This window comes from Podarcis cretensis (assembly GCF_951804945.1).
Source record: "Podarcis cretensis genome assembly, chromosome: 1".
NCBI classification, from domain to species: Eukaryota; Metazoa; Chordata; class Lepidosauria; order Squamata; family Lacertidae; genus Podarcis; species Podarcis cretensis.
Window position 1 is genome coordinate 27840461 of NC_137170.1, and position 25482 is coordinate 27865942.

The 25482-nt window shown below is 41.0% G+C and overlaps 1 long non-coding RNA gene across 3 annotated transcripts in view; it reads left to right on the forward strand.

Annotated features, from left to right (window-relative positions):
- The window catches only part of LOC307223114, a 95694-nt gene extending 71956 nt beyond the window's left edge, over window positions 1-23738 (forward strand). Inside the window, exons 2-4 of one of the 3 annotated variants that reach the window (XR_013841949.1) lie at window positions 11338-11496; window positions 16406-16464; window positions 23544-23738. This is a non-coding gene — a long non-coding RNA (uncharacterized lncRNA). Of the gene's footprint in view, window positions 1-11337; window positions 11881-16405; window positions 16465-23543 lie in introns of those variants that run through there. The other 2 variants (XR_013841950.1, XR_013841951.1) reach the window with 2 other exon arrangements.
- The last annotated feature ends 1744 nt before the right edge of the window (window positions 23739-25482 follow it).

The window sequence follows — 25482 nt, forward strand, 5'->3', positions numbered from 1 at the left end:
ATGGCAGATGAAGTTGATGGACTATATGGAATTGGCGGAAATGACTGGCAGAATCCGAGACCAGGGAGAAGAGTCGGTGGAAGAAGATTGGAAAAAAATTAAAGATTATTTATAGAAATACTGTAAAATTAATGAGCTTTAGAAAAATGGTGGAATGAAGTTAAATGGCTTTGGCAGAAATGTTATAAGGAACTAGGTACAGATAGACTGTTAATGTATTAAAGGGAAAAAACAAGGTTAGAATATGTTAAGATTAATTACAGGACAGAAAACAGAGGAAGATGGAAAGGAGTTGCTGAAACAGTTAATTGAAGTGGAATACAAAAAGGGAGGCGTGAGGAAGTCAATGAAACAAGTGAATGAAAGATAAGCTTGAAAATACTGGAAGTGTTTTTAATTGTTCTTGTTTTGTTCTGTTAATTCAATGTTTTATGTAGTGTTTTTGTTTCTGTTTTTGTATTGTATTACAGTGGTGCCTCGCAAGACGAAAATAATCCGTTCCGCGAGTCTCTTTGTCTAGCGGTTTTTTCGTCTTGCGAAGCATCCCTATTAGTGGCTTAGCGGCTTAGCGGCTATTAGTGGCTTAGCGGCTTAGAAAAAGAGGGGGGAAAGGGAAAAGACTCGCAAGATGTTTTCGTCTTGCGAAGCAAGCCCATAGGGAAATTCGTCTTGCGAAGCGCCTTGAAAAACAGAAAACCCTTTCGTCTAGCGGGTTTTTCGTCTTGCGAGGCATTCGTCTTGCGGGGCACCACTGTATATTGATTTGTTTAATTATTTTTCTTTCTTTTTCTAATCTTTAAACTCTTAATAAATATTACTTTTTTAAAAAAGGAATCAAACATTCTTGCACTTGTTTTTTTAAAATTTTGCGCCACATTTGTTCATGCATGGTTTGTCATAGCTGCCAGGTCCTCATCCCTGGTAGAACACATTACTTTGCTTACTTACTTTTTGTATTAATCCCACCTTTTCTCTAAGGTGCTCATGAGTCTCTTCTTCTCCATTTTATCCTCACAGCAACCCTGTGAGGTAGGTTAGACTGAGGGACTGTGACTGGCCCAAGGTCACACCATGAGTTTCATGGCCAAACAGCCTGTCCCAAGTGTCAGTTTTGCAAGTATTAAACCATGATTCAGTTGCATCCTATTTTCTTTTGTTCTTTCAAAAATGAAACATTGAAATTATTTTATTATTATTTTTACATTTACTATTTATATTATGCCCAAAAAAGTCTCAAAGCAACTTAACAAGACAAAATATGAGAGAAAATCAACCAAAAGCCAGTTTAAATATGTACAATGCATAATTCCTAAAATGTTCAAACCACAGCATATCCCAACCCACTTTCAGATGGACACAAAAGTGGAGGCTAACTCAACTATCAAAGGCTTGGCTGATTAAGAATGTCTTCTTCACCTGTTGCCTAAAAACCTACAGTGGCGGCAGCAAATGAAATTCCTTGAGAACACTTTAGAAATGGGGGGGACCACCGCTGAAAAGACCCCTTCTTGTGCAACCACACTTCAAATCTCCTTCAGATATGAAGGCCAGCCATGTGCATTTAAATAATGTGAATCTCCCCTAAAATACACATTTTAGTGTGCATTGGCCACTAAAAAAATTCATTTCTTGTGCAGTTTTTTAGCCTAAAAATGCATCATAAAATTTGGAGAAGGGTGCAGTTCAGATCTAGGCATTAAACTGGAAGCTGAGGGTCAGCAGTGGCCCATCCTGTTTTGCTGCCTGAGGCAAAATGTTCAGGTGCCACCTCCTCCAGCAGCAGCCGCCTCCTGCAGTGCCAAAACCATGTTTACTAGGGTCATGCTGTTGCAGCAATGGTTTTCGACAGTGGAACCCCTCACCACAAGAGGAGTGGCGGTGGGTGCCAGGTTCCAGTGAGATCTCTCTGCAACCTAGAAGCCAATGCTGCAGCTGGTTCTCCTCACTTTTTTGGTGAGTGGGGCACCTCCCTATTGGGTTTCTGCTGCTTGAGACAGCTGCTTCAGTCTGCCTCATGGGCGGCCCAGCCCTGGTGAGGTTTGGATTGGGTCACTCAGAAATGTGGTCTGAACAAAATTCTCTTCCCAAGTATACTTTGGTTTCTCTCCTCAAACTCCTTCAGGCCCTGTGCACTTGTAAAAAAATACAGCTCCTTCTTATTGATTTCCCACAGTCAACACAGAGACAAATTGTGTGATTCCTAATAATATATACACTGAGGAAACTTGGGTAATAAAAGTGTTTATTATGTGGCAGCATGAGGAATGAATGTAAACGGATCTCAATTCAATCATAACTTTATTCCCGATTGAACAGCTACGGTAAATCCAGAGATGAAATGAAAGATTAATTCACTGAGATTGCAGTTTGGCAGCCACAGGTTACTGCCAATTTGCTATTCTTGCAATGGTGTTTGCTTTTTATGCACGCGAGCGCACGCACATGCATACTTGCACTGAACTCGGGTAAATGGCTGTGTTTCCAGCCATATTACAACACAGCTTGGCTAGGACAGGAAGGCTCCTGACTGTTTCTTCCCTATAGGAAGAGCTGTAGTTCAGCAGTAGAACAATCTGTCTTGCACGCAGAAGGTCATAGGTTCTATCCTTCATATGTAAGGTAGGGCAGGAAGAGACTCCTGTCTAAAACCCTACAGAGCTGCTGCCAGTCAGTATAGATAATATTCAGCTACATGGACCCATAGTCAGACTCACAGAATCATAGAGTTGGAAGGAACCCTGAGGTTCATCTAGTCCAATCCCCTGCAATGCAGGAATATTCAGATGTCCCATACAGGGATCAAACCTGCAATCTTAGCATTCTCAGCACCATGGCTCTAACCAACTGAGCTATCCAGTATAAGGCAGCTTCTTATATTCCTTTCTGGCACCCTCATGCAGAAGTGGAGTTTGTGCAGTTATTGCATGTTTCACTTATTTATTATTGAGGTATATATCCCACCTTTCCAAAAAGAAAAAGACATATCCTGGTGAGGCAGAAAACAAATAGGAATATCCACATTTCTCATTTTGTTGTTGTTGTTTAGTTGCTTAGTCATGTCCGACTCTTCGTGACCCCATGGACAGGCACTCCCGTCTTTGCCTCCCGCAGTTTGGTCAAACTCATGTTGGTAGCTTTGAGAACGCTGTCCAACCATCTCGTCCTCTGTCGTCCCCTTCTCCTTGTGCCCTCCATCTTTCCCAGCATCAGGGACTTTTCCAGGGAGTCTTCCCTTCTCATGAGGTGGCCAAAGTATTGGAGTCTCAGCTTCAGGATCTGTCCTTCCAGTGAGCACTCAGGGCTGATTTCCTTCAGAATGGATGCGTTTGATCTTCTTGCAGTCCACGGGACTCTCAAGAGTCTCCTCCAGCACCATAATTCAAAAGCATCAATTCTTCAGCGATCAGCCTTCTTTATGGTCCAGCTCTCACTTCCATACATCACTACTGGGAAAACCATAGCTTTAACTATATGGACCTTTGTCGGCAAGGCGATGTCTCTGCTTTTTAAGATGCTGTCTAGGTTTGTCATTGCTTTTCTCCCAAGAAGCAGGCATCTTTTAATTTCATGGGGGCTGTCACCATCTGCAGTGGTCATGGAGCCCAAGAAAGTAAAATCTCTCACTGCCTCCATTTCTTCCCCTTCTATTTGCCAGGAGGTGAGGGACCAGTGGCCATGATCTTAGCAAAATAATATATAGAATAAACTCATAGAGTTGTAGAGACATAGGAAAAGATTCAGGAAAACAAATACTCTCCATGCCAGCTGGAAAAGAAAAGTATTGGCTACCTGCAGAATAGTGAGGAGTGATTATGGTCAGGTGTTTTATTTGACAGAATCAGAAAAGGTATTAAGAGCAAAGTAACCGGCAGTCAATTTTTTTAACTGTTCAGGAGATCCACCCTTCTTCTCCAAAGTAAATCCTTATATATTTTATGTTGCATCTCAACCTAGTCTCAGTATTGATGAAGGAAAAACTATAAAACCTTTATATAAAAATAATATTATTTGGGGAACAATGGAATGCTGCTAGCTCATGATTATGATTATTTCTTCTTTTTCCTATTATAACTCTAGTTCTCCCCCTTTCTGCAATGATTTGCAATTTAAAAAATCAAATCCTCATGAAAATTCATCAGCATTTTAGTGCAAATTTCTCCCTATACATGCTGCTCTTTTTTGCAGTTTTGTGTAACAAACACATTGCTGCAAGCAATTTTCTATAATGCAATGCATTTTTCTTTGTTATTTTAATGAATGTATGCATTCTTTTCAAACTAAGATATGCACTTTTGCACACATTGTTTGGCTGGAGAACTGCATTCAGGGAAGTGTGAATGTGTTTTGGTTTGTGTATTGTTTTGAAACGTGCAAATTAAGCAGCTTTTCATTATAATGCTAAGAAATAGAAATTATCCGCCACTCCTGCACACAAATCTGTTTCAGCAATGTGGATTTGCTAATACCTAGGATTTGTAGTCCCAGGTAGATTAAACCAAGATCCATCTTTTTTCAATCCTTAGCATCACCAGGAAGGGATTGGCAAGACTGCTGTCTTAAATCCTAGTGAGTCACTGCCACATAGAAAAAAAGTGAGCTATATGGACCAATGTTCTGACCGTTGTTGTTTGTTGCTGTTGTTGTTGTTTTAAGGATGTGAAACATTCTGCAGTAAGTGACCCAAATTCTACATCAAAGAAAGCTGAGCTTTGTAACCTATATAAACTGTGTTAAGATAAAGTGGTAACTTGGTTCTCAAACTTAATTTGTTCCAGAAGTCCGTTCCAAAAGCAAAGCGTTCTAAAACCAAGGTGCGCTTTCCCATAGAAATAATGCAAAATGGATTAATCCATTCCAAACTTTTAAAACAACTCCTAAAACAGCAAATTAACATGAATTTTACTCTTGAACGAGACCATTGATCCATAAAATGCAAGCAGTAAACAATGTACTGCAGTCACACACTCAATCGTTGGGTTCCACACAGTCACAAAAACAAACCAAAAAAGCCGCAAAAACAAAAATGCAAAATAAATAGCAGAAACAGACAGACCTCAGTGTAACACTAAAAATGGAAGTGTGGCACTCAAAACAGAGCATGTTCGGCTTCCGAAAAATGTTCGCAAACTAGAACAATTACTTCCGGGTTTGCAGTGTTTGGGTTCCAAGTTGTTTGAGTACCAAGGCATTTGAAAACCAAGGTACCACTTTACAAAAAATTAGCTATACTCAAGGCCTCCCAAGTGGCTCAGGAGCAGCCAATCTCTCTCCATTTAGGTTCACAATGGCATGTGCACCACTGTATTTCCACATAGCACAATCACATATAGTTGTGGTATGTATATGAATTCCATACCCTTGGGGAGTGGTCCAATCATTGCCTTCCTTTCACATCAGATTGTTAGCCTTTCCCTGAGATGACATGCAAGTGTGGAAGCCTTCATCACAGCCCACTTGACAGCACCATGCAGAAGGGTCTATCATACATCTGGAGGTCCACCTAAAGTGTCTCGTTTTCATGTGTCTGAGTGCAAATAAAGAGAAGAACCTCCCCTGTTTTGTCCTCAAAACCTTATTTTTGTAGATAACAATGAACAAGCAAGCTAGAAGGAATGGCTTGCCAAATAAGCAAAGACAGGGAAGCCTCTTGAAGAAGACTTAAAGCATCCTCTTTTCTTTTCTTGAAAGGTCCTTTTGCAGCCTCCTAAAGGATCTGTGTACATCAAGGGATGCGTAGAGCTGATAAACAGAGGTGGAAATATAATTAGAAGATGGAGAGTAAAAGGTTACCGAATTAAAGGCATTTGAATTCCTGCTGGCTAAGGAGATTACAAGAACCGCATAGAATACTTCAAAGTTTTCAAAGAGGAAAGAGATTAAACAGGGCACTTGGCTTCTTTGTTTTCAAGTGTAGTGGCACAAAATTGCCAGCCCCTGTTCTTTAGCTGGCTGCTCCCAATGTCAGTGACGCCCTATTATTCAGTATTAGCCAGGAAAGTATTTTGCCTCCTAAGTCTTTGCAGTTCCCTCCCCCTGCACCCATCAGTCTGGGTTTGACAGCTTTTATCACCTTCTAGCAGTAACTACTGCTGTGCCAGAATCTGCCCTCTGTTTTCTCAAAGAAGAAGAGGAAGAAGAAAAGAAAATTCCACTGCGGAAGAAACTTCCATTCTTCTGCCTCATTCTCAGAGCCTGTAGGAATTCTTCCATATTTCTGTGAGTCTGAGATTTTTGAGCTTACCTTATCATTGTGCGATGGCTGATGGTAGGGTATGTCCTTTTTCTTTCCAGTATTCCCCCACACACAAAGTATTCTGCAGCTTCCCAGGCTGCCCATGTTTACTGAATGAGAGAAGTTACCTTATGATATCTTCCCCATGAGCTTTAACTGAAGCATGGACACCCAGGGAGGCAGCAAAGCACAGACCACTGGTGAGATGAGATGTAGAATGAAAGAAAGGACACTCACAAACATCCTCGGCCATGACAAAACTTAGGTATGTGCAACTAAAGCTATGCACCCCACCCATGATTTTCTCTCTCTCCCCTTTCATAGTTTCCAATGCAATTTCCTTTCTCACCAATTGATGGATAATTGTCAGTGGAAGGCTGAAGAAATTCTTTTGGCACAGTAGTAGCAGTAACACAAGGAGCAGCAGTTTGCAAAATGTTTTCTTGTATTGGAAGAAAGCCCCCGCTTGGAAATCCACTTCCTGACACAGATCAGACTATAGTGACAAATTGATTGATTAAAATCCCATGAGATAAGTATTGAAAAGGTTGATCTCTCATATATATATATATATATATATATATATATATATATATATTCAATATCTCACAAGGTTCCATTATGGATTCGTGGCACTTGCTCCATCAATCCAAGAGGGAGATAAACATCAACTCATATCCAGGCACCAAAAGCTGCATGACTCTTTTTCCAAAAATGTACTCAAAATCACGACATTTCATAATTTGCACTGCTTTCTCTTGTTGAAATCACATCAGTTTAGAGATCGTTTATCTTTCAGTATAAACTGACTGCTGAATTTCTCATTGTATGATGCTGACACAAGCCAAGGCTGTCGCCTCATCGACAAAAAAACATAAACCTTGTGAAGAAGATGGTGAGAAAACTTTATAACAGATCGATCTTTGGCTTTACTTTTCAAAGTTTTTGCATTTCTTTCATTTTTTAAAAAACTGCCTCATCTTCCTGTTATTGTTTATTTTTTTGAAGGTACTGCTTATTAATATACCCTTTAATCATTCACACCATGCAGTACATGGGGAACCAGCAGGAGATTAATCAAGACCAGTTGGTCCTGGTAGTAACGACTGAGGTCAAGGAGGTTTTGGCATAACCAGGCCTTTTCGGGGACTAGATCCAGGGCAGAATATGATAGGAGAGGGCCTAGAATCACTATTACCGGTAAGTCCTCTTTTGTAATTACCCCTGAGTTATTCTCTGGTGTGGATTTCAGTTACAAAGCTTGTAAGTAGGTCCTTATTGTTGAAGCTGAGGAACTGCAGTTCTTTAGTTAAACCTCTTTATATTGTAAGCTTGTAGGTAGGACATCTGCTATTTTTAATTTTAGTGCCAAGCAATTGCTGAGAGGATGGTCACATTGTGATAATCATAATATTAACAACAACAACAACAACAACAACATCACAAACTTTTCAGGTTATTTTATTTCTCAGTGTGAAATTTCCCTTAATGGTGATGAGACAAGAGAGAGAGAGAGAGAAAGAGTTTTAGATGTAATCATGGAAAAATATTGGGGGGAACGTTCCATATTCCTTATTATGCCCTGTTCATTCAGAGTGGTTGGTTTTCGTATCCCATTTCTCTACAGAAATTGATGAGAAACTGATTAGGAAGAAAACCAGTTCCACCTATTTCCTGCCGTACCCGTTTCCATGATGCATAATATTTGCATTTCAGATGCAGCAAGGGAATTCTTTTGTTTGCTTAACAATCTGTTTCATTTGGATATTTTAAAATGTCATGGAAACATTTCAGCTGGTCGCAGGTTTTCTAAAAGCTTGTTTACCCAACACTACATCACAATTTGGATGAAAACAAATCTTTGTCGGAAACCACTGACTCAATGAAGCTTTCTTGTGGTTTCGTTCCTACACTGAAGCTTGGTCACAATAATTATAGCATTGATATATAGTGATTTACATTTGCATAGCCACTGGAGATATATTATTTCCCATTCTAGTATTTTTTTATATTCAAAATACCTATATACAAAGAAGACTTGCTGTATATGGGGAGATTTAACAGTGTTGAGGCTGCCTTCGAACATCAGGAGCTGTTCATAATTCTTTGAGTTGCAGGATAACATATTTTGGAATCTGCCTTCACCTTGAGCTTACCTTCCTCTTTTGACATTAGGGATGGAGGAGAGATGATAAAGAGCACTGTTAATTATGTATCACTGGCAAACTTAAAACACATGCAGAAACAATGATATGAATGAACACTTGGCCACATTTGCTTGACTCATTTCCATTCCTAGAACACTCTGTCAATTTCTGCCAAAAGTTCGTTAAACGCAACAACAAAAATCCCACATTCAACCCATGAGCCTTTCACCAGCACCGCCTCTCCCCCTTTGACAGTTTTCAAATGCAATTTCTTTTCTTGTGAATTGAAGGTCAAGGGGATAAACATGGAAGAATTCTTTTTGGCTCTGCACTAGATAGGACAGCAGCCTACATTCCACATGAATGGGAAACAGAGGTACAGGAAAGTGCTCTGCTAGTTAGTGCACCTGCTCATGCACAATGTGGGTAAATTAAGGGCGGTGATAGAATATTCAGCGGATGGAGCAAGCCAAGCACATTGCTTTAATTAATGAAATTCATTATTTAGAATTAGCCTCCCTTCCTCTTCTTTAATAAAAAGGTAAAGGTACCCCTGCCCGTACGGGCCAGTCTTGACAGACTCTGGGGTTGTGCGCCCATCTCACTTAAGAGGCCAGGGGCCAGCGCTGTCCGGAGACACTTCCGGGTCACGTGGCCAGCGTGACATCGCTGCTCTGGCGAGCCAGAGCCGCACACGGAAACGCCGTTTACCTTCCCGCTGGTAAGCGGTCCCTATTTATCTACTTGCACCCGGAGGTGCTTTCGAACTGCTAGGTTGGCAGGCGCTGGGACCGAGCAGCGGGAGCGCACCCCGCCGCAGGGATTCGAACCGCCGACCTTTCGATCGGCAAGCCCTAGGCGCTGAGGCTTTAACCCACAGCGCCACCTGCGTCCCATCTCTTCTTTAATAAGTTTCCTTTAATCTTAATTGTTTCCGATCAGCATGTTCTTTTCTATCTTCCACCTACACTCTCCAGCTCTGTCAAGGGTGCAGGACATTTCTCTCCCCAGCACCTATAAGCCTGCATCAGCCACCAAGACTGTTCCCTCCCTTCTCTCAGCTGGCTTGCTATTTATAAATGACGCCATCTCTCATCTCAAGATGCCGTACGAGTAATTTGGGCAATGAATTCAAAGTCAGGGCTGATCAAGCAGTTTCACTCCAGATTCATTTCTCCTCAGCAGACCTGGGGAAGGCACGCAAAGGTAGCCATGGCGCTGCATTCTATGCAGCCCATTTTGACAGGGAACGGGGGAGTCAAGCTTATCTGCAAACTATCTGAATTCATCTACACCACTTTAATGATGTTTCCCTGCAAAGCCACCTGTGACCTTTGGCTAAGTAATGAAATGCACTCTGAAGAATTCCATACTTCTTAGGAGAGGACACCATATCCCTTGGGTGAAGGGACAGGAAAACAGAAAAATCATGCCAATTGCAGCAAGATGAATGATGCCGGCCATTTTTATAGGTCCCTCTTGGACAGAGGCTATGCACCTGGGTCTAACCTAGACATATCCTTGCCTAGCAGCTTTTCATATATTAATGGGCATATTGTCTTTCTTGTTTTATTGGTTTCATCAGGCCATCCCAAGAATGAACCTGTGAACACAGGAGTAGGTGGCACATGAAAGGGCCAAACTGAATGTATTGTTTGTTACGTATAATTATTTAATTCACAATGAAATGGAGAATGCCTATATGTATTACTGAAGGTTTTGACGTGGGGTTTTTTCATGGGGCTATACTGAAACAAAGAATAGGACTCTAAACTCTGAGTTGATAATTAACTGTTGTTATTCTCTGCCAACACATGAGTGATTAACCTTAGATCACATGGGAGACTACTGAATTGCAAATTTGCCATCTTGGAAGGGTGGTGGCTGAGTCTTTGTTCTCAGGTTCTGTAGAAATAAGGATGTAATGAAGTTCTCCAGGAACACACAACCTCAGGCAAAATGGAGGCTGCAGGAAGAGAGAGACCTCTGCTTCTAGGAATTATCTTTTATTTATGAGAAGAAGAATCTGTGGTGGACTTGCACAATATATTGTATGGAACTATTATTATCATTTACTGGTTTTTGTTCTGTTTTGGAGAAAGTTCTGCAAGTAAGGTTTTGAATCAATCTAATGGCCTAGACAGTTTGTATTCCAAAAGGTGTCTGTTTTTAGGCACCCAGTCACTTCAAGCTGTGCAATATTAATATCTACAATAATATTAATTGTGAGAACTTCACAGTATGTAAGGAACCCCTATCGTCCTGGCACACAAACACCATATTTTATTGGGAAGAGGCAAACACTAGCTAAGGTGGTGCCCCCCTTCATTCATTCAATTTTTACCTCTCATGCACCCAGTTCCTCCAGTGAACCCAGAGCAGTGCACATGGTTCTTTTGCACCCATTCCACCCCCAAAACAACCCTGTTATGTAGGTTAGGCTGAGAGATGCAGCACAATGGCCCAAAGTCAACTGATGGTTGAGTACTGGCTCTGCTGGTCCCTAGGGGTCCCTTTGGAATCAATCAGATTTTATATTAAATTAATTTCAACTGTCCAGTAGATATTTTCCAAATTAACTTCAATAAAAATGGACACATTCCTGATTCCCATCTCTAGAAGTGAAATGCCCTAAAAGAGTTCCTGCATGCCTTTAGGAATTTTGTACAAGCTAACAACCAAGTTCTGTAAAAAGGATTTTCACCCCTGGAATAATGCCGTGGACAATTTAAAATTCAACAAAGAGGATTTAAAGTAGCAATGAATATTCAAAGTGGAATTTAGAAGGAAAAATACCTAGGTCTTTCTGGATATCCCACCCCCTATTGCGATATAAATAATCACCTAAGTGTCCTGCCTATGAAATATGCATGCATTAATTAAGCAAAAGATTACAGCTCAGTACATACACTGCATTTCTCACTCGCTGTCTTTCTCTTTTTGCCTAGGCAAGGCCAGCGTGAAAATCAGCAGAGGTGAGGGAAATATAGCTGTGGAAAACAGTTAACAGCACAAATCAGAGGAGCCACATGCAGCTGAATGGTTCACGATGGTGATGCATCCCTACACACACGGGGAATGAGGAAAACAATAGGGGCTGGCTACTACAGAAAGTGGGTAAGGGACCCGAGAAAAAGAAAGCCCTAAGCTTTTCTACTAAGTACTTTTCAGTGAAAGTCATAGGGCCCCTCTAAACTGCTGGTTTATTGAGCATTAAACCAGACTTGCTTGCAAAAAGCTTATGTGGAGGTTAAACTATAATCTGGTGGTTGTTGTTGTCTTTTGTTCTACATTCATTCTGATTTGTTGGTGGAGTAGATATGCTGCAGTGAGCATTTATTTTAGACAGTATTTATTACATTTATAACTTATCATATGGAAGTTTTTGGTGTTTGATGTTTTATTGTGCTTAATGTGTTTCATTTGCTGGAAGCCATCCAGAGTGGCTGGGGCAACTCTGTCAGATGGGTGGCAAACAAGCAAATAAACATATAAAAATCATCATCATCATTATCATCATCTTTCCTCCAATGAGCTCAAGGTGGTGTCCATGGTTCTCCACCTCCCCATATGTCACCCCCACAACAACCCTATGAAGTATGTTAGGCTAAGAGACAGCAACTAGCCCAAGGTCAGCCAGTGAGCTTTACAGCTGCACGGGGACTAGAACCCTGGTCTCCCGGGCTTGAGTCCAACACTTTAACCACTGCACTGGCTCTGATCTGTTTGTGGGCTGCTTATACATCATTCATTCAGCCCATGCTTTCCAGTGGATTTGTGGATTTGTTGCCAGGCAGATGAACATGACAGAGCATGTTGATCTACTTGATTTGTGCTTTTAAATTGCTCCCACAGCTAATAAGCAACATGGATTTCAAGCAGGGGGGTGGTTAGGGGGTTGTCCAAGCAATCCGAGCCCCCGGTCTTTAGAGGTAGATCCCAGATCTCCTGCCCCCCCCCCCCACTTTTAAAACATTTCAAAAAATATTTCTAGGGCTTCTGGAGTCACTGCAAAAGTGCACTACTGCTGAGACGCCACCATTTAAATTTCCCAGAAGAATCTATATATGCAGCATATGTAGATTTTATGCAAATTTGTACCAGGGACCTATGGTCCTTTGAGAGCACAGTAATGGCGCTGACCCCAAATAAGCTATTTGTGTTCCATGATTTCTTGCCATGATCCCAATAATTTCATTCCCACCCAGGTGTATGAATGCCCAGCAACACATACATAGGCCCAACTAGACAATTAACAACAGCACTAATCATCTCTTGAAGGGAGAAGAGGGAACACAGTGCATTATCCTAAGAGTTGATTAGGTATATCCCCAGTTTTCAATACAATGTGACTTTCATGTAGCCCTGAGAGCTAAATGAGGCTAAGAATCGCATATGCCACACCCTTTTTGCACACTGAGCTCTTGTTCTGCTAGGAGTATGCCTTTAGAAGCCTGCTTCCATTTAACTATGGAGCATTTCTGCACTGGCTGCCCATAGACTACTGTGTCAGGTGATACTTTATTGTGCTGATATACAAAGCCCTGAACAACTTGAGTGCAGGATACCTTCAGGACTACCTGAGCCTTTCTATCCTAGCTTGATCACTGAAATCCCATGAAAGAGCACTGTTGGTTGTCACAAGAGACCTGATTGACCTCAACTGGATGTTAGGTATTTAGTGCCGCTAGTCTTAGGGTGTAAAATGCTCTTCCAGCAGAGATATAGCAGACATCCTCAGTTCTAACCTTCAGGTGTCTCTTGCAGAATGACTGTGTCAACAGGCCAATTCAGTGCTTTAAGCTTTAAAGATGAGCGAACCATTTTTATGATAATTCTGTATTGGTTTTTTTTTTTCTTAAATTTTATTCAAATTTTTTAGAAATACACATGTCTATACAGATATACACTATACAGATCATCATATCACCAAACTTATAAGCATACATATAGATATACAAAGAAAGAAAGAGGGGAAAAAAAGACGCCTTTGGACTTTGTTTAGTCCTGGACTTCCCTCCACCCTATTGGTAAGTATCAAATAATCCTACATTCACGTATTTTCTCTTAGTTTTAAATATTAGTTATTCTCTGTTAGAGTTAATCGAGGCCCACCAGTGTCTTCTACAATTTATTTTCAGTATATTTCCAGTATTTACTCCAATTTTTATGAAATATTTGCTCATCTTGGTCTCGTATTCTAGCCGTTAATCTGGCAAGTTCGGCGTATTCCACCATTTTAACCTGCCAGTCACTTATACTAGGTATGGTTTCCGTTTTCCAGTTTTGTGCCAGCATAATTCTTGCGGCTGTGGTGGCGTAGAGGAATATATTCTTGTCTTCTTTTTTAATCTCTTTACCCAACATTCCTAGCAGAAAGGCTTCAGGTTTTTTGGGAAAAGTATATTTGAGAATTTTTTTAAGTTCATTATATATTAGTTCCCAAAATTTTTTCACTTTATTACATAGCCACCACATGTGGTAGAAATCGCCTTCTGCTTCCCCACATTTCCAGCATCGTTTGTTCTTTAACCTATAGATTTTAGCTAATTTCACCGGTGTATGATACCACCTATATATCATCTTCCACATATTTTCCCTCAATGCCATACACGCCGTAAACTTTGTATTATTATTCCATAATTCTAACCACCTTTCAAAATCGATGTTATAGCCCACATCTATCGCCCACTTTGTCATTGCCTCCTTCACCTCCTCATCTTTAGTGTACCACTCCAGTAGTATGTCGTATATCCTGGACAGTGCTTTACTCTTTCCCTCTATTACCTCCACATTAAACCTAGATTTTTTATCTTCAAATCCTAATTTCTTTTTATCTTCAGTTAGCAGACCATTCACCTGGTAGTATTGTAACCAACTTGTGAAAAGAAATTTTATCTCCTTGTAAGGTCTAAGTTTCAAGCCTTGTTCCGATTTAGTTATAAGTTCTTCATAAGTGGCATTCTTCTCTTCCATATTGGTTTTCTTAATAGTCAACACCTCTATTGGAGAAATCCACCAAGGAGTCTTCCTTTCCAAAAGATTTTTGTTCCTCTCCCATACCTGGAATATTGGACCTCTAAAAATATGGTTTAGGAAGCCCCTGTGTGCCTTCACCTTTCCGTACCACAGGTACGAGTGCCACCCGAACCTATTATCGAAGCCCTCCAGATCTAATAATTCTCTATTTTCCAATCTTATCCAATCTTTTAACCACAATAAACATGCCGCTTCATAGTATAGACTCAAATCTGGTAGGGAAAAGCCCCCTCTTTCCTTTTTATCTACTAATATTTTCATTTTAATTCGTGGTCTTTTTCCCTGCCAGATGTATTTCGCCAAGGTTCTCTGCCATTCTTGGCATTGCTTTAGACCTTTGAGCACCGGGATAGTTTGAAATAGAAACAACATTCTGGGTAAAACATTCATTTTTACAACTGCTATCCTTCCTAAGAAGGATAGTCTCATTCTGTCCCAAATTTCCAAATCTTTCTTAATATTTTTCCAGGTGATCTCGTAATTATCTTTAAACAGGTTAATATTTTTAGCCGTAATCCATACCCCAAGGTATTTTACCTTTTTTACCTTCATTATTCCCACCCTTTGCTCTAGGTCTACCGTTTCTTCCTTGGTTAGATTTTTAACCAACATCTTAGTTTTGTTCTTATTAACCTTAAGTCCTGATACGGTGCCAAATTCTTCAAATTTTTGTAGAGCTTCTTTTACACTATGCTTTGGGTCTTGAAGAGTTAGTACAATGTCATCGGCAAAGGCTTTGATTTTATAATCATTCCATCCTACCTTGATTCCTTTAACTTCTGTTGTTTCCCTCAATCTTTTGTTAAATATTTCCAGAACTGTTATAAATAGTAGGGGAGATAAAGGGCAGCATTGTCTAGTTCCTTTGTGTATATTAAAAAATTCTGATGTTGTGTTATTTATTACAAGTTTTGCCTTTTGTTCATAATAAATAGCTTCTATACCTTTTCTAAATCTTTCTCCCATCCCCATCGCTGTCAGACTTTTCTTCAGGAAGTCCCATGAAACATTATCAAATGCCTTTTCGGCATCTATAAATACCAGGGCGGCCTGAACGTCTATTCTGGTATCTAGGTATTCAATAATGTCTATTACGTTTCTTACGTTATCCCTCAGTTGTCTCCCTGGGAGGAAGCCCGTTTGATCTTTGTGAATTCTGTTGTTCAAGACCTTTTTTAATCTTTCTGCCATCACATCTGCGAACAGCTTATAATCGTTATTTAATAACGAGATCGGTCTGTAGTTCTTTACTTCTAAAGCATCTACATCTTTTTTAGGGATTAATATAATATATGCTTCCTTCCAGGAGTTGGGGATTTTCCCCTCTTTTAGAATATTATTCATCACTTCACACAGGATTGGGGATATTTGTTCATTTAATGTTTTGTAATATTTGGCCAGTAGGCCATCCGGCCCCGGTGCTTTCGATAATTCTGTATTGTTTTTAACAGTGTTTTGTCTCTTTTGTTGTACACTGCCTTGAGATTTTGTACAAATGGCCTGTGGAGTTTGGAACAGACAGGGTTAAAACTCCGCGGTGCCCTGCATCTGGGAGGGGCCGGAAGCAGGGCCGTACGTCACAGGCTTTGTCTGTTAGAGTTACTTTCAGTTCTACCGAGAGACGCTGAGAGACACAGCTAAACAGACAGGCTGTGTCTGTGTGCTTTTGGGAAGCACGGAGAATGCAGGAAAACTCCGATGGAGAGACTGATTTATGGCTTGTAAATAAACGCTTCTAGAGATAAGAACCGATCTGTCTTTTGGACTTGATTTATCCCTTTCTCACATGGACTCAGGACCGCTGCATTTACTCTGCTAGGCCAGCTCAGAGTTTCCAGGGATACGGAGCTGAACTGGGAAGCTTGCTGGACCCAATATTCTGGACGGGGAATTTATTTTCATGCCCAAATGGCCATCTATAAATATTTTTATAGGTAAAATAAATAATCATGCATATTGAAATTTTTATTGTTGAATTTCCTCCAAGGAGCTCAGGGGGTACACTGTTTCCCCTTCTTCATTTTATCCTCAGAACAAACCTGTGGGGTAAGTTATGGTAAGAAACAGTGACTGACCTACTCATTGAGTTTCATGGCTGAGCAGGGATTTGAACCCTGGTCAGCTAAGGTCCTAATCTAACCCCTCTAGCCATTACACTGCAAACTGGTTCTCTAGATAAATTGCATTGTCTATGTTTTTTCCTTGTTGCCAATTTATTTTGCACTAGATCTTTGCTATAATTCCTGGCATCGAGCAATGTCTCTAACCTTCAGGGATGCCTGTTTGCTACCAGCCTGGGAGAGGAGAAAAGAGAGATGAGTTTTAAAATGCATATGTTGTCTTTTCTGTGCCATAACAAGCTTGGCATCCTACCAGCAATGTCTGAATCTCTCTCCCAGGGTAACTAAGACAGCTCAACCAGCTGTAGTCAAATTGCATTGGAAATGGATAGTTTGCAAATTCTCCCCTCGAATGAAATTTTAAATTACAAAAAAAAGTCATCTGACCGGTTATCTCTTACTAAAGTGCTGTACGATTTGCATATAAACTTCATTTCTTTTTCTAATTACACAGACTTAAAATGCATTCATTTTCCCTTTGATTATGAGCCGGCCTTGCCAAACACCTGTGACTGCCACAAATTCTAATTTGTTATTTATTTACTTCAAAGCAATCTTATTATCTAAATGATTCAAAGCATCAAAGGCCTTAATTATTGATACTCAATTTGATAGGCTACGCTTTCCATGTCCTTGGGATGAGGAAGATGACTCTTCATTTCCTTTGCCTCAAGTACACACTTGGGGGGGGGGGGTTAGTGGAAGAGAACACAGGATTTTGTACACACACACACACACACACGACATCTGAAATTAAAATCCTGCTTAGCTTCATCCAGGTTTATACAATAGGATTGACTGCTACAATCTTCTGCCAAACAGAACAGGCTTTATTTTAAGAGAGAGAGAGAGAGAGAGAGAGAGAGAGAGAGAGAGAGAGAGATTATTTTTAACACAGAGAGAGAGAGTTTTAATGTTGGGGGGCACAGTTGGAAAATGTTCAGAAATGGAGCATCACTGATGCCTGCAAGGAAAGGTTGCAGCTAGGGCTGGGCAATATCTAGTTTTTAATATCATGATACATCGCCAGCTAAACACTGCGATGTCTCGATATACCATGATGTCTGAAATGAGGCTGGAGCTTATAATAATCTGGGAAAATGTTGAGGGGGGATCTAAATTTGATGTGTCTAATTAAGTGAAAATTTACTCAGTGATAACATGCTTAACTAAACCATTAAAGATTTCTGGAGAATATATAACTGTTCTGTTAAGGGCTTTATATACCCAGAAGTAACACCTTGAACTTGGCCCTGTAACAAACTTACTAAACTTTAATTGCTAAATCTGTATATTGTTTATCCACTAAGAAACTTAAAATAATGTCAAAACAAAATAAAAAAATAATGTGTTATGTACTGAGTTGAATAGGATCCATTCCATTCCTCCTCACCACTATGAACTGAATAAAGAGCATTAAATCCACTCTCGACTCCCAGTTGTTGCAGGAAAATCCGAGGGCTCTCTTGGACAAATGAAGACACCGACCAGAGCAATTTAGAGCAAAACAGCAGCCAGTAGGCTCGGTCTTTATTTAAGAAAAGACTGTCGCGACAGGACTCCCACCGCCCACGAGGTGAAGCAAGATGGAAGCCCCGAACAAAAGACGACCCTAACTTTTATTAGTTGCTAATCCCCCAAGCTACACCCCCAGAATTACATCATATTTACATCATGATTACATTAAAATTGGGAGGAGTCGAGGAGGGGTTACACAGGTAATCCGAGTGTCCTGACACCTGGCCGGAGCCTCCTCTCCCCCTCCCACATGAGTCATTTTCAAAAACAAAAGAGAAGGGCGAGGTTTCCTGCCCCCTGAGGGGAATCCGGTCAGAGTCCTTTGTGAGAGTCCGTGTGGAATACACTAAAAGGTGCAGCTTTATTGTGTCCTTGATAGCCTCCTGTCTGGACCCATCACGATGGCTATCAAGGCAGTCACGTCAACCGAGAGGAATCGCTGAGTACGTGACCGCTCGGTCGAAGGATTATGGTTGCCCAGCATCAGGTCACCCCCCTTTGATAGTCCTAGAGATATGCAGTAAAATAAAAGTGGTCCGATAAAAATCCAACGTACGGCTGTTTTTTGGTGAATATAAAACGGCGAAGACTTTGAAGTTCAATCCAACCCCAAGTTTAGGAAACAATGTAGCAAGGTCTTGATTGGATCAGTCATGGTTGATTGAATTCGGAAACGTTGTATCAGTGAGCTGTCAAACAGGGAACCAGCGAATGCCAGCTGCAGTACCAGCGTAGCCGCCACCAGGGGCGCTGTTCGCTAATGCTGATTGGTTGAAGTGGCAGTCGACTGACCCAGGGTTCAGTCGCCCGGTCTACTCATGTTAAAGATAGGGCGATGCGGAGCGCTATGGCGGAAAACTATCAGGCTAGCGCTTCCTTATTTACGGAAGGCTTTTAAGAGGTGACCCTCTAAAGGGACAGCTCTAGGGTTGGGGGAAAGATGCGTGTGTGTGTGTGTGGTGCTTGTGCAGTACACGTGACAATGGGGGGGGGTGATTTCCGGCGACACAGTATATTACATAATGCATATGGATTCCACCCAACTGCCTCTCATATTACTTTATTTATAATGTAATATATTTATATCCTGCCAAGTCGAAATTCAAGGCAGCTTACAACATTTAAAAACATCAGTCATAGAATAAAAAATAATAAAAGCAAACTGGTTAAAAACAATACTTAAAATACATCACAATATATGTAAAACCAGCAATTAAAATTTGAACTGGCAGCAGCCCAATCATCAGGATCGTCTGCACCTTTGTTTCCAAATGCATAAAGCCCTTTACTGCAAAATTGTTTGCTTCCTTTCCTGAACAGGAGCAGGAGCCAAGCCACAAGGATCTTGTCACAAAGAAGAAACTTTGTTTGCTAATGGGAATCTCCATCCCACAGCACTGCTGAGGAACAATGATTCCAATAAGCAAACGAAGATAAGATCTACTGGGCTCTAAGGCACACACTCTAAAGATCCCGATATTGTGCTTAGCCTGATGTTGTGCTGGGTCTCTATTTTAAGCTTTTTGAGCTGTTTCCGCTTCTTTTTCCATTGTGTTGCCATACATCCAGGTTTTCACTAACATTTTGCCAGCCAATTCGGCAAAATTCCCCCCGATGCCATTTTTACACCCAAAAACCAGAACATTTCAGGTATGGCAAGCCTAGATATATCTCTAAGGGCCACAGGTCAGTGGTAGAGCTAGTACATGCTTCACTTACAAAAGGTCCTAGGATTATTCCTCAGTATCTCCACATATGACTGGGAAAGAGACTTGAAACTCTGGAAAGCTCCCAGCAATCAGTGCAGACAAGAATGAGTTTGATGGGCCAATCATAGAATCATAGAATCATAGAATCATAGAATCATAGAGTTGGAAGAGACCACAAGGGCCATCGAGTCCAACCCCCTGCCAAGCAGGAAACACCATCAGAGCACTCCTGACATATGGTTGTCAAGCCTCTGCTTAAAGACCTCCAAAGAAGGAGACTCCACCACACTCCTTGGCAGCAAATTCCACTGTCGAACAGCTCTTACTGTCAGGAAGTTCTTCCTAATGTTTAGGTGGAATCTTCTTTCTTGTAGTTTGGATCCATTGCTCTATGTCCGCTTCTCTGGAGCAGCAGAAAACAACCTTTCTCCCTCCTCTGACATCCTTTTATATATTTGAAGATGGCTATCATATCACCCCTTAACCTCCTCTTCTCCAGGCTAAACATGCCCAGCTCCCTTAGCCGTTCCTCATAAGGCATCGTTTCCAGGCCTTTGACCATTTTGGTTGCCCTCCTCTGGACACGTTCCAGTTTGTCAGTTTCCTTCTTGAACTGTGGTGCCCAGAACTGGACACAGTACTCCAGGTGAGGTCTGACCAGAGTTGCATTGGCTTTTTTAGCTGCCGCGTCACACTGTTGGCTCATGTCAAGTTTGTGGTCAACCAAGACTCCTAGATCCTTTTCACATGTACTGCTCTCAAGCCAGGTGTCACCCATCTTGTATTTGTGCCTCTCATTTTTTTTTGCCCAAGTGCAGTACTTTACATTTCTCCCTATTAAAATTCATCTTGTTTGTTTTGGCCCAGTTCTCTAATCTGTCAAGATCGTTTTGAAGTGTGATCCTGTCCTCTGAGGTGTTAGCCACCCCTCCCAGTTTGGTGTCATTTGCAAATTTGATCAGGATGCCCTTGAGTCCATCATCCAAGTTGTTGATAAAGATGTTGAATAAGACCGGGCCCAAGACAGAACCCTGTGGCACCCCACTAGTCACTCTTCTCCAGGATGAAGAGGAACCATTGGTGAGCACCCTTTGGGTTCGGTCAGTCAGCCAGTTACAAATCCACTGAGTGGTAGCATAGTCAAGACCGCATTTAACCAGCTTATTTACAAGAATATCATGGGGCACCTTGTCAAATGCCTTGCTGAAATCAAGGTAGGCTACATCCACTGCATTCCCTTCATCTACCAGGCTTGTAATTCTGTCAAAAACCGAGATCAGGTTAGTCTGACATGACTTATTTTTCAGAAATCTATGCTGACTATTGGTGATCACAGCATTCCTTTCTAGGTGCTCACAGACTGTTTGCTTAATGATCTGCTCCAGAATCTTCCCTGGTATTGATGTCAGACTGACTGGGCGGTAATTATTTGGGTCCTCTCTTTTCCCCTTTTTGAAAATAGGGACAACATTTGCCCTCCTCCAGTCTGCCGGGACTTCGCCTGTTCTCCAGGAATTCTCAAAGATGACTGCCAGTGGTTCTGAGATCACATCTGCCAGTTCTTTTAATACTCTTGGATGCAGTTCATCTGGCCCTGGAGACTTGAATACATCTAAACTAGCCAAGTATTCTTGTACTATGTCCTTAGTTATTCTGGGCTGTGTTTCCTCTGCTGAATCATTTGCTCCAAATTCTTCAGGTCGGGCATTGTTTTCTTTATCGGAGAAGACTGAGGCAAAGAAGGCATTGAGGAGTTCAGCCCTTTCTGTGTCCCCTGTTTGCATTTCACCATCTTCTCCTCTGAGTGACCCCACTGTTTCTTTGTTCTTCCTTTTGCTACAAACATACCCATAAAAGCCTTTTTTGTTGCTTTTAACCTCTCTAGCAAGCCTGAGTTCATTCTGTGCTTTAGCTTTTCTGACTTTGTGTCTACACGTGCTGGCTATTTGTATGAATTCCTCTTTGGTGGTTTTCCCCCTTTTCCATTTTTTGTACACATCCTTTTTTAATCTTAACTCAGTTAAAAGTTCTTTAGATAGCCACCCTGGCTTCTTTAGGCACCTTCCATGTTTCCGTCTCATTGGTATTGCCTGAAGTTGTGCTTTTACTATCTCCCTCTTAACAAACTCCCAGCCATCATGAACTCCCTTTCCTTTTAGTATTACTGTCCATGGGATCTCACCCAGCACTTCCCTAAGTTTTATGAAGTTGGCTTTCTTAAAGTCAAGAAATTGAGTCCTAGTATGCTTGGCTGCTCCTTTCCGCTGTATAGTAAACTTCAGAAGAGCATGATCACTCGTGCCTAATGATCCTTCCACTTCTACCCCACTAACCAGGTCATCAACATTGGTTAGGACCAGATCTAAAATGGCTGTTCCTCTTGTTGCTTCTCCCACTTTCTGGACAATGAAGTTGTCTGCAAGGCCAGTGAGGAAACTGTTTGACCTTATGCTCTTGGCTGAGTTTGACATCCAACAAATATCCGGGTAATTGAAGTCCCCCATTACTAATATCTCCCTTCCTTTTGCATGCTTGGCCATCTGTTCCAGGAAGGCATCATCTATGTCCTCCGTTTGGCTTGCGGATCTATAGTAAACTCCCACAATGAGGTCCCTGTTATTCTTCTCTCCCTTAATTTTGACCCAAATGCTCTCACTTTGGCTTTGAGGTTCTAAATCTTGGATCTCTTCACAGGTATACACATCCCTGACATATAACGCCACTCCTCCTCCTTTCTTGTCTGGTCTGTTTCTCTGAAATAGATTGTATCCCAACATTATTACATTCCAATCGTGGGACTTATCCCACCAGGTTTCAGTGATGCCTATTATGTCATATTTGGTTTGCTGTACCAAGAGCTCAAGCTCATCTTGTTTATTTCCCATGCTTTGTGCATTAGTGTACAGACATTGAAGTCCATTAATCATTCCCCCGTGACTCTTATTTAAGGATTTTTTTCCTCCCACCACTAGGTCTGCGTGCTGTTTGCTCCATTTGGTCTATGACATTTGGATGATCATCTTCATCAATTGATAGACTCCTACCTTCAGGAGCACTGTCTCCCTCCCCCACATTAGTCAGTTTAAAGTCAGTTTAAATGGTATAACATAGACTGCTTCCTAGGTTTCTAATGTTTAAAGTAACCTTCATATTTTTAAACTAAAGCAACTATTTCTAAGAGAGAGAGAGAGACTCCCATGCTTAGCTGCCATTCATTCATTTATATATTAAGGCATGCATGCATTAATATCCTGTCTGACTAGCCTGAAAACAGGCTCTTGAAGCAGCTTACCCAATTATTGATGTTGCAAAGCTGGTGGAGATGAGGAAACATCAGGATGCAAGGGGTCATGATATGCATAAATTTCAGCGGGAGACGGGGGCTGGATCTAGACACATAAAAGAAGCATTTCAGTTAAATGTGTTGCAAACTTTGTATGAAAAATCGGGTTAGCAAAAAACAGAATTCCACAGCGCCATCTGGTGTCACAGTATTAGAATGCATAAACAATGTATATAAAGCGCCTTTTCTTTGCCAATGTAGCTGAGTCTGGGGATAGTGGAGCTGGCATTTTCAGTGGCAACCACACATTTAGTATAAATTCTGGTTTTCCCACAGATGTGGGAAAAACACACCGAGTGTCATGTGTGAAAATCCCTTTCGTTTGTAGCAGATTAAATAGAACTTTAAAAGCTGGCTGTGCTTGCAGGGCTATAATGTCTCTCACCTTATCACCCTATGAGCACCTGCACATTAAAGTGTTTGCAATATTTGCAGAGGATACTGAGCCAATATTATAAGCCTGGCTGGACACCACTCTGCTATCGTCAAGAAGGAAGATGATGCAATGAGAAATGGGAAAGTGTAATGGAGATTATAAAGCATCTGGCGTGTGAAAAATCCTACCAACATTGCAACAGACAGAGAATGGAAGTGACCTCGAAAATGTAATAAATTATATTACTCCACTAACCCGAAGCCTAATAATAATATGGTTGCACAAATTGATCTGAAATAACATTTACTGCATCTAATGGTTTACATTAGCAAAGGAGGAATGACAAAATGAATCACATACTGACATTCAAAGGATAGCAATCCGCTTACGCGAAGATAGACGCTCCGACAGATGCTATAACCCTAGCAAAAAGCATACTGAGTGATTATATCTTGGTTTTTTATATATATAATATTTTATTAAGTTTTTACACAAATAAAAAAACATGTAAAAAACAAACATGAGGTAAGAATAAAGAAAAAAAAAGATACACAGATAAAAAAAGAAAAAGAAAATTTTAACATATAAAAAAGAACTCACATTCCAGTTATAACATTCAAACCCTTATTTTCCTTCCTTCCACCCGCCTCCCGGTCTTGTATTCTATGTAATAATTAGTTCAGCAAGATCATTCTTATTAATTTTCGTCCTTCGTCCCTCCCTTTGTACTCTTATTTAACCTAATCACTAGAACCCCTTCTTTTCCTTTTCAATGTCCTCAACATTCAAAAATTTTACAGTGTTTTTGTAAATAAAGTTTGAACTTCCAGTTCTCTTCCACCTGCTCTTCTCCTTGATCTCGAATTCTGCCGGTCATTTCAGCCAGTTCCATATAGTCTATTACTTGCATCTGCCATTCTTCCAAGGTGGGTAGATCTTGCGTCTTCCAATGCTTTGCAATGAGTACTCTTGCTGCTGCTGTAGCATACATAAAAAAAGTTCTGTCCTTCTTTGGCACCAATTGGCGACCATACCCAGGAGAAAGGCCTCTGGTTTCTTCAAGAAGGTATACTTAAATACCTTTTTCGGTTCATTATATATCATTTCCCAGAAAGCCTTAATCCTTGGGCACGTCCACCAAAGGTGAAAGAATGTCCCTTCAGTTTCTTTGCATTTCCAACATTTATTATCGGGCAAGTGATAAATTTTTGCAAGTTTGACTGGGGTCATGTACCACCTATATATCATTTTCATAATATTCTCTCTTAAGGCATTACATGCCGTGAATTTCATACCGGTAGTCCACAACTGTTCCCAGTCAACAAACATAATGTTATGACCAACATCTTGTGCCCATTTTATCATAGCAGATTTTACCGTTTCATCCTCAGTATTCCAATTCAACAGCAGGTTATACATTCTCGACAATATCTTAGCATTGGGTTCTAACAATTCTATTTCCAACTTTGATTTTTCCACCTGGAAACCAATTTTCCTGTCCAAATGATAGGCCTCTCTTACTTGAAAATAATGTAACCAGTCTCGCACCTTATCCTTAAGTTTCTCATAGCTTTGCAATTTCACTTTATCTCCCTCCTGCTCCAGAATTTCCCAATATTTTGGCCAGTTAGATTCCATATTAAGCTTTTTCAAGGCCTTTGCTTCCATAGGTGAGAGCCACCTAGGGGTTTTATTTTCCAATAAATCTTTGTATTTCATCCAGACATTAAACAATGCTTTCCTGACAATATGGTTTTTAAATGTCTTGTACACTTTAGCCTTAAAGGTAAAGGTAAAGGTACCCCTGCCCGTACGGGCCAGTCTTGACAGACTCTGGGGTTGTGCGCCCATCTCACTCAAGAGGCCGGGGGCCAGCGCTGTCCGGAGACACTTCCGGGTCACGTGGCCAGCGTGACATCGCTGCTCTGGCGAGCCAGAGCCGCACACGGAAACGCCGTTTACCTTCCCGCCAGTAAGCGGTCCCTATTTATCTACTTG